This window comes from Callorhinus ursinus, unplaced genomic scaffold (genome assembly GCF_003265705.2).
Source record: "Callorhinus ursinus isolate GAN/ISIS: 27379988/994484 unplaced genomic scaffold, GSC_fseal_2.0 scaffold8, whole genome shotgun sequence".
NCBI lineage: Eukaryota > Metazoa > Chordata > Mammalia > Carnivora > Otariidae > Callorhinus > Callorhinus ursinus.
Window position 1 is genome coordinate 69,867,662 of NW_027397070.1, and position 9,776 is coordinate 69,877,437.

At 59.6% G+C, this 9,776-nt stretch overlaps 1 long non-coding RNA gene across 3 annotated transcripts in view; it reads right to left on the reverse strand.

Moving 5' to 3' along the window:
• Window positions 1-5,339: 5,339 nt before the first annotated feature.
• The window catches only part of LOC141373204 (uncharacterized), a 6,064-nt gene continuing 1,627 nt past the window's right edge, over window positions 5,340-9,776 (reverse strand). Inside the window, exons 2-4 of one of the 3 annotated variants that reach the window (XR_012378914.1) lie at window positions 9,604-9,710; window positions 7,905-8,035; window positions 5,340-5,638 (exon numbers count right to left, since the gene is read on the reverse strand). This is a non-coding gene — a long non-coding RNA (uncharacterized lncRNA). Of the gene's footprint in view, window positions 5,639-7,904; window positions 8,327-9,603; window positions 9,711-9,776 lie in introns of all 3 variants that reach the window. The other 2 variants (XR_012378913.1, XR_012378915.1) reach the window with 2 other exon arrangements.

Consider the following 9,776-nt stretch of genomic DNA (forward strand, 5'->3'; position numbering starts at 1 on the left):
ACTTGCCCCGAGCAGCTGGGGGGTGACAGACGCCAGCTCAGCAGTGCTGCTCCAGGTCTCAGCTCAGGGGATGAAGTCTGAGGCGCCCGTGAGGTGTCCAAGGGAGACATCCAGCAGGCAGGCCGGGATTTCGGAAGGTGGCGTGGAGGCATAAGTGGGGGATTTACCAGCTGGCAGTTAGTAGTAAATGCCAGGGAGGACGTGAGGTCAGTGGAGAAGGGGGTCATTGGGGTGGTGGAGCGGGCCCTCGGTAGAGCCTGGGGAAAGCAGTCAAGGGGGGCGAGGAGAAGCCACGCAAGGGTGGGGTCCAGAAGCCCTAGAGGGAGCTTCAGCGCAGCCCGCGGACCCTTCCAGAGGGGACCGGCCGTGCACCTCCCTACAGAGTGGCCGCCGGAACTGCTGAGACAGTGGGGAAGGAGGGAGCGGCGGTCAGACAGCAGAGGATTCGGGAGAGGGGCTTCAGCGGGGTTCCTGCTCTGCAGAAGTTTTCCCTGAGACAGAGGGGGTGCAGGAGGGAGTGGGTCCCGGGGTGGAGCCCCACGGAGCCTGGGATCTAGGACGAGGGGCTGGTATAGCACTCGGTGTTTTTCCAAGTCCCTGGGTTTTTGTTTTGTTTTGTTTTGTTTTGTTTTGTTTTGTTTTGTTTTGTTTTGTTTTGTTTTGCCATCCTCTGATCCAGACTGATTTTTACCAAACATTGCTCTTAAATGCAATCCTTAATCGTCTCGCTTTTTAAAACTTGCTTTTTTCTCTAGGCGATATTCTCAGTGAAGTCGCAGATTTGATGGGTTAACTTTTTTGCTAATACACATGACACCAAATACACAGCTATGTAAAAGGTCCATCTGTGCATCTCTAAGACGGTCTCGGGAACCACCCGGGTCTAGCACGCTTTTGACACTGAGACGGGAGGAGGACCACGGTGTTGTCCCTGGTGTCAGGTGACCCAGGGCGAACCCCGCCTCAACCTCTCACCAGCAGGGTGTGACCTCAGGCAAGTTACAACCCCCATAAACTGGAGACAACGCTCATCTATCTCAAGAGTGGGCATGAGGAGGGAGAGAAATCATCCACCCAGAGCCCTTAGCAGAGAGTTGGCACTCAGGTCAAGAGGCACTGGGCACGGATGGTCACCAGGACTGTTGATGAAGGTGCAGTTGAGCCAAGATCCATGGGACTTCCTGGTGCCTGTGCCCAGCCCGCCTCACTCTGGCCAGGCTCTGCAAGGGTTGGAATATATTCCAGTGAGGCTCTGGAATACATTACACCCCAGGAGCCACACATGAGCAGAGGAGAAGCCCACATGCACGCCAGTCCATGCCACCCCCACCACCAGTGACATCTGCCTCTCTGAGGACCCACTGGGGAAGGATGCTCAGGACTGCGGACGGACCCGGCCTGGGAGGGCAGTGGGTAAACTGCTCGGCACACAGGCTGGAAACACACCATCCCGCCCATTTTTCACCATTTTTCAACGTGGTTCTCTCTGAGCTACCAGGAGCTGCAAATAAAACTTCACTCTTCCTTTCTGGAGCCGCCCCCTAAATTCTATCCTTGCACAGGTGGGAAACCGAGGCAGAGAGAGTGATGAAATTTCAGAACAGGACAGAACTCAGAAGAACAACCAGTCCAGGGGCGCCTGTGCGGCTCAGTCGTTAAGCGTCTGCCTTCGGCTCAGGCCATGATCCCAGGGTCCTGGGATCGAGACTCATGCTGGGCTCCGTGCTCAGTGGGGAGCCTGCTTCTCCCTCTCCTACCCCTCCCTCTGCTCGTGCTCTCTCTCTCTCTCAAATAAATAAATAAAATCTTTTTTAAAAAAAGAACAGCCAGTCCAACCTGCTCCTGCCTATGGAAAGCATAGCCCCGCGGGCCAGGCACTCAGCGCCATCCCCCAGCAGTGAAGAGGTCGATGGCCTGTCTCTCGCCACCGCAGGCTCCGGGAACCATTGTCCTGGGGACTTTTCTCCCCAGGTAGTACCCTGTCGCCACATAAAAGGGGGCACTGCAGGCCTCACCTCTCTCTTCTCTGCCGAGATAACAACTCGTTCCACGGAAGCCGGGCGCTCGGGCTGGGAGGTGGCTGTCCGTGCAGAGCAGAGGCCAGCTGAGTTCGGGGGCAGGGCCAGGACCGAGCTGGGGCAACAGGTGCCGGGCCCTCGGCACAGGGCACCCCGTCCTGTGTGCCTCCTCCACCCTCCACACCAGCGCCCGCACCAAGCCCACGGCTCCCCGAGAGGCCGGCTCTCTACACAGATAAGGAGTGTCTGCGATTAGCGTGCGGTCATTTGCCCCAGGACACCTGGCTCTCCAGAGCCGGGGACACCCCTCTGCCCTCTGGGGCCTCTCTAGGCCTGTGGGGCAAAGGTGAGCCCCCGCCCAGCCCTGTTTCAAGTCCTTCAAATTATAAACTCACAGGGTCCAAAGAGCAGACCCAAACATACCTCTAGAAAAATGTGTTTGAAAAGAACATTCTCTACTCACGCTGGCCCTCTGCCTGCTTCCACTTTGGGGTTCTGGGCAGACTTTTAGAAGCAAACCTCTCACCAATTACTGAGAGCAAAACAACTCCCAGAAGATCTCAGCGGGTGCCAAGCAGAGCAAGCAACAAGCCCCTTTTGCAGAGAGTTTCCGCTTGGCCTCTAGAAATCCCAAGAGATGCACATCATGTTGGCTCTGGCCATGTCCATAACTGACCCAGTCCCCTCTAGCCTGGGCCCCGCCCGCTCCTGGCCCCAGCCATCTCTTGCCTTCCCCCTCAGCTCCTGGACCACGGGGAGCCCCTCAGCTGTCAGCAGCCAAGCCTGAGCACCCTGGACCACCAACACATGGGTCCCGAAGGTAGGGCGCGGTAGCCAGCTCGGGCTCCTGGGGACCCCCCCCCCAAGATGCAGTCACCCCCCCTCCCCACACCATCACTGCGGGTCCTTGGGTGCTGAGCAACACCGGCCAGAACTCATTTCTACGCCACACAAGGAAGCTGAACATTCCGGGGCGAGGTCTTGTACCTTGGCGGTCTGACGCTGCCAAGGAGAGGGGGGCTCCAGGAGGCCCGTCTCTCCTCCTCTCCCGCCGCCCTGTTGCGGATCACTAAAGGGAAAAGCAGGAGGAAGGACCTTCAGATGTGCTCTGCTCACGGCCAGGGCCAGGGAAGTGGGCCTTGCCGTGTCCCGGAATGATCCCAATACGCTCCGAGCTGGGCCGTTCAGGAGAAGATCGGAAAACCCCCCGGAGCGGATGAGGCCTTACCAGCTGCTTGGGAAAGTGTCTTTTTCAGAGTTGCTTCCCTCTCATCCAGGCTGCAGGCTGCATAGCCCCGTGCTGCGGGGCCGGAGGCTGGGGCCCCGGAGAGGAATGCAGCCCAGCCCCCGGTCTTGCCGGGGGAGCCTCCACCCAGAGCAGGGGACGGTCCTGATGGGAGACCGAAGCAATCATGCAGGATAACTAGGGGCCATGCACTGGGTGCAGGCTTGAAGGAGGGAAGGGCTGAGGGAAGGCTTCCCGGAGGAGGCAGCTCCTGAGGGCCAAGTGGGAGTTAACCAGAAAACAAGTGGGGGAAAGGCATCCCCAGGGGGTGAAAGCAGAGGTGCAAAGACCCCGGGTGGAAGCAGCAGCAGCCTGTGAGCAAAGCTGTGACAGAGTTTATGCAATGGTGAGGACAAGAGCAGATGGGCGCCCAGTGGAGAGGTACGTTGGGTGGACTCAGGGGCCAGTCCAGAGGGGGCCTCTGCATCACATGAAGGAGTATGGGCTTCGTTTGGAGAGCAGCAGTGAGGAGCCATGGAGGGCTTTAAGCTGGCGATGCCCCAGCCTGGGTTTATGTCCTGGAGAGTCCGCTCTTGGGGCTGCCTGGCATAGGGCAGCATGAAGGGAGGCAATGCAGTTGGGGGGACTGGGACTGTCCTTTCTGGATGCACAGCAGTATATTCCCAGCCCTCCCTGCCCCTGAACCCCTTCTCCAGCCTCAGAGTCCTTCAAACTTGCCATGGTTTTCCTACCTCTGAGCCTTTGCATATGCTGTTCCCTCTGCCTGGTGTGCCCTTCTCTGCCTTCTACCTGAAGAACATGTGCTCAGGAGCAGCCGGAGCCCATCCTGCTGTGCCTCCCTGGCCACCCCTCTTCTGGGAAGAATCTGTTGCCCCTTTAGACGGTTCCAGCAGAGCCCGGGCCGTGCCCCAGCTGTGGTAATCCTCTGGTCGGGAGGCGACCTCCCCACCGGACGAGAAGCCCACTGAGGGCAGGGATGTGCCTTGCGTCCCTTCGGATCCTAAGTCCTCAAGTAGGGCAGGGGGCGGGCTCTCAGGAAGGGCCTGGAAGGCTGGCCCAGGTCCTGGGAGACCTGGTTCCGAGGTCCCCTTGAGGCCGGTGCCCGCGGCTCCAGCTCCCCCCTGCGCAGTCTATCCTCACGCTGGCGAGCTCAGTTTGCGCGCCCTGCATTTCTCAGTGCGGGGTGGCAGGGACCAGCTGAGCTGTTGTCAAACCATTTCCCTTCCCCTGGCAGTCCGAGGCTCAGCACTGTGCTGAGTTCTGTCCAGTGCGATGTGGGAACCCACCCCTTCCAGCCTGGCCCCAGCAGCCAGCTCATCTGTCTTACTCCTGCTGCCCCTTGCCTGCTGGCTGGATGGAGAAGTTTCACGGGGAGGCCCCAGGGCCCCGGGAACAATAAGAGTAGGTAGGTACCATGAGGTGCCTCCCAGCTTCCCGACGGGAAGGAGAACGTCTTCCCCAGCCTCTGGATGTGCCCCAAGTGTCAGCTGTCGCCGTCAGCCCTCTGGAAAAGTGGCTCGGTTGAATAGGGCTCCCTCGCCGGGATCACGCCCCCTCCCCAGGGTGGCCCATATCCAGCGACCCGTCCCCGTGGGGCTATACACGGCCAAGCCGTGCACCCCAACCTGAGACAACTCTGAACGGCCATTCCAGCCTTGGACCCCCTCAGGGCTCCTCTGAGGACCCCACTGGGGCAGCAGCGCCCTCTGCCCGGTGGGCTTCCCGTCTTTTCCATCCCCAGTTACTGACCCAGAGCGCCCCCACACGCTCTCCGAAAGAGTAGATGCCGCGACACCCGTTCTTCCCCAGAGGAGTGCAAGGGTATCGACGGAGTGACCTTACACGGGAAAAGGAGAACACCCAGTTGTGTGGGAGGCTACTGGACACGGGATTCGAGTGGACACTCTAAAGACTGAATGACTCCAACGAGGGAATGAGGCCAGTGGCGGCCACGTTGTAAGTGGCACCCTGACCCAAGTGGGGCTCCCTAGGTCTGTGGGCCTCCCCCGTCCCCCCAGTGGCTATTTCCCTGGTTCTTCGATGAATAATCCAAATAGACTGATTTGGTAGTTGGTACAAGCTCCACTGGGCCAAAAAAGTAAACCAATATCAATATCGCACACGGGACAATGGCACAAATGAACAACATCTTTAAAGGCCTAAAGGATGCGGGAGTGGTGGTCCAGTGCATCTCCATTCAGCTTGCCTGTCTGATCCCAGGAGAGTCTGGTGATGGGTCTTGGATGGTGGCAGTGGATTAGTACAAGCTCAGCAAGGTAGTTGGCCCAGTTGCGAGCACTATGCCAAATACGGTCTTTAGCCCCGATGAATGCGGCCTTGGGGCCTTGGTACAGAGCTATAGCTCTCCTTATCCCTGTAAGAAAAGAGGATCCAAAACAGTTTGTAGTGATTTGCATTGAACAATAATATAGTTGGCCCTGGACCTGGGCTCTCTTCTCTGTCCCCTTCTGGCTGCGAGTCTCTGCCGTATTACTGGCTAGACATCCCCTAGAACGTGATGTCGGTCCACCGTCACAATAGCACCAAGCAGATCAAACTGCACGAATGCACTGGGCCCCTATGTCCAGAGGGTGAGAAGCAAAAGCCCTTTGAAAACCCACGGGCCTGCTGCACCCGCGACATGACGGGCGTGGGCACGTAACAGCCGGGAGGGCAGAGGTGAAGGTGGTCCACCGGGTGTAGTCCCCACCTTCCCAGCTGGTCTAGTCAATGCCACTGCTGAATGTCCAACCTGCCTGCAATAAGGATCCATGGTGAGTCCCCAGGATGGAAGCATTCCTACGGGAAGCCAATCAGCCTCCTAGAAGCAAGTCAACTACACTGGACGTTTTCCATCCTGGAAGAGGCGATGATGAATTTCGACAGGAATAGAGAAATACGATGGGTGCGGTTTGCCTTTTCTTGCCACGGGACCTCCGTGAGCACCACCATCAGAGAGCTCACCGGGTATTCAGTCGACCGACATGGGATCCCACGTAACGTCACGTCAGACCCAGGACCCACTTTACAGAAAAGACGGTGCTGGAGTGGGCCCGTGACGGTAGGGTCAGCCATTCATGCTGCAGATCACGGTGCTAGGAGGCTGCCACCCCGACAGAGGGATGGGATGGCCTGTCCGGGGCAGACTTGAAGCACACGCTTAGGGCAGCACCTTGCAAGGATGGGGGCGCGGTCCTCGCGACGCAGCCACACGTTCAGTCAGTGACCTTTGTATCGTTTTTGTGTCCCCAGTGGGTAGAATATATGGGTCCAGGAATTAAGAGGTGGGGGCAGGCATGGCCACATTTACTGTCTCCCAGCAACAGATTTGGGGAATCTATGCTTCCTGGCCCTGCAATTCAGGGCTCTGTTAGAGCTGTCCCCCGTCCCCCTGCGGACACAGTAGGAGTTTCACAGAACTATAAGCTGCAGCCGATGCCACACTTTGGCTCCTTGTGCCAAATGACCAGCCAGTAAGAAGAGGCATAGCCCTCCTCACAGCTCAGCCTCCTACCTTCCCTTCCACGGGTGATCCCAAGCCCAGTCCCCCGCCATCAGAGTGTCTGAGTGACCCCATGGAGCGCAGCACCGTGCCCCGCGCACCTGCGTGGCCTCTGACGTGAGCCAGGAGAAAGCTGTGCTGTGCTGAGCTGAACGAGGAGGAGGTTGGTGGTTGTAGCAGCGAGCCTACCCTGACTCCCTTCTGGAGGAACGAGTGACTAACCCAGTAAGCAAATGAATGCCTTGGGATGACATGTGCCTGGCAGAGCAGGTGCCGGGCAGGTGAAGAGCAGGGTCCTCTCTGGCCCTGTGGGAGCCTCTGGGCTGCTGCAGACACCTTGGCGGTGAGTTCTCAGCCCCCCAACCCTGGAGTCCTGGCTGCAGCCATCAGCTGGAGCAGATGCTCAGGAGCGAGGGATGAGTGGATCCAGCCTCTGTCTGTGCCTTTCCCCGCCTGAGCTGGCCCCCGCCGTCCTCCCCCATGCCGGCTGTGTGGGAGCCTCTCCTCTGGGTGTCCGGCACACACACACCCACGAGTGGGGGCCGACGCCGGCCGCCCACCCACCTGACAACCGTTCAGGGGTACTGTGGGTCTGGGGTCTGTCTCTCCCACCAAGAGCGGGAGCCGTGAGGGCAGGGGTTGTGGCAGATACACCTCTGGGTCCTCAGCACCCAGGACAGGGCAAGGCACTCGGGGAATATGAGGAATCCAGAAAGCCTCAGTTTCCCCATCTGTGTGCCCGTGCCCTCAAGCAGCAGACCTCTCGGGTTACACACCCAGGGTCTAGGATCCTCCAGGGACTGGTCGGGGCCAGGATGTCCTGCTCCAGGGCCTGGGGGAATGCCTGTAGATTTGGGGAAGGCATGCATAGGAGCAGTTGGGGGACCCTAGCCAGGCCCCCTGGGAGCCAAGGTCCTATGCCCGCCGCCCGCCCTCCAGCCGAAACCCTGGTCACTCCCCTGACCCAGACATGCCACCCTAGCCTATTGTACAAGACGACAGCAGCAGCAAAGGTGGGTCTCCCTGGTACCCCCGCGCCCCATCCAGCCCCACGGCCCCCAGTAGCTGGATTTCCTCCCTCCAAGTCATCGAGATGTAAAGTGACTGCCCGGGGTTGGTGAGCTGGGCAGCTTCTCACCAGTTTCCGAGGCGCGTGCTGCATAAGCATTCCTGCTGCTAATGAGGGCTTCCAATGAGGCTGCTCCCAGCGGACCCCGGCTTCCCGCTCCCCCTGCCTTGGTTTGGGAACAGGGGCATCCTGGAGACATCCTTGTCAGGGAGAAGATGGAGTCATGGTGGCCAGGCCCCCACCCAGCAAGCCCACACCGAGCGCCTGCTGTCTGCCAGGCCCCAGGCCGGGTGCGGGGGTGACAGGCCAAGAAGCACAGGCTCGGAGTGGGGGCGGCCTGCACCAAGTCACAGAGCTGGGGGACCACGACAGTGGGGCCCAAACTCAGGCCTGGCTGCTGTCCACGTTCCCTCCCTTCAGGAGACCCTGCAGGCCGTGACTTTGAAACGAAGCAAAGGACCTATGCCCCATCTCCGTCTGCAGCTTTGATTCTGCTGGAAAAAAAAAAAAAAACTCTAAACCCCAAATTTCCTTCATCTGCCTCAGGACCCCAGCCTGGCAGATGGTGTGGGGACCCCGGCTATGTCATGCACAGCTTCAGGGCTCCCGAGCAAGGGCCTTCGCCTCTCTGAGCCCCGGTACCCATCCTTGGAGGGTCATCAAGGCCCTGGCGCATGAAAACATCAATAGGCACCCCACGTGGACAGAATCTTCCTCCAAATAGCACCCTGTTTGCTGAGTGAATTGGAAGGGCCTGGAGAGGAGGCAAGGGGCAAGTCTGGGGTAGCAGCTGGGACTCAGCCCATGGAAGGAGGGGCCCTCTCGATCAGAGCGCACACTCTGAAAGGTGCCAAGTGCTCCAGCTCCGAGCTGCGAGCACCCAGCGCAGAGACGGGAGCGGCCACCAAGCCCCCTGGGAGAGCCCCCACTGAGCCCCAGGCCCACGCTGGGACTGTTTGCTCCGGCTCCCAGAGGTGACAGTTTGGAGGGGGCCGAGCTTTCTGGACCCAGCTGCCCACCCCTACTGACGGAGCCACCCTTTCCTCGCCTCCAACCCTTTGTGTCCAAATACCACTTCTTGTGTGGAGTGACGGTAACAGTAGACAGTAGCTGCTGTTCTGTTTTTGTTTTCAATGTTCCTACTTGGCAAATCTCAAGTTGGCACCCTATGACAGGAACTAAAGTTGATTTTTGAAATTTTAATTGTTTGCGAAATCCACAGGCCCAGGACTTTGGAGGAATCTCTTGTTTAATTCTCCCAACACCCCCACAGGGCGGGGTTCACTGCACCCATTTTACAGATGAGGGGTGGGTGGGAAAGGACTTGCCCAAGATCTCAGCCTGTGGGCTGGGGCAGCAGCGGGGGGCGGGGGGGAGCCTTGAACCCGGCTGACCAGCCCGCGTCCCCTCCCTGACCCAGGCCCCTCTCCTCCGTGGTCCTGCTCCACCAGCAGAGGAAGAAGGGGTCCTTCTCCAGTCCTGGCATCGTCTCTACCCAGGGCTGCTTCTTCCCCGGCCCCCCCTTAGCCTGACGCCACCCCAGGAAGCCCCACTCCCACCTTCTCCCAGCCAACTAAACGACCAGGGCTCCCTGGAACTGCCTCACTGTCCAGACTCACCCCTCCTGGGCCCGCCGGCCCATGAGCCTCCCCCCAGAACCAGGCTCGGGCCCACGGCCATGGGGGCTTGGCCTGGGCCGGTGCCGCGGGGGGTCCCAGGCCACCCCGCCTGGGCCGCCAGCAGACTTCTGTCCTGAAATGGCTCGTACCGAAGACCCAACTGCAGTTTCTCAATGACAATGAGGACACGTTGTTTTCGGTGGCCACAGGCCAAGGGCTCTGACTGTGGTCTTGCCTCGCCTGCCGGGAGAGACATCTGGGAAGGGGGCGTGGCTGCACCAGCCCCCCCCCCCCCCCCCCCCCCCCCCCCCCCCCCCCCCCC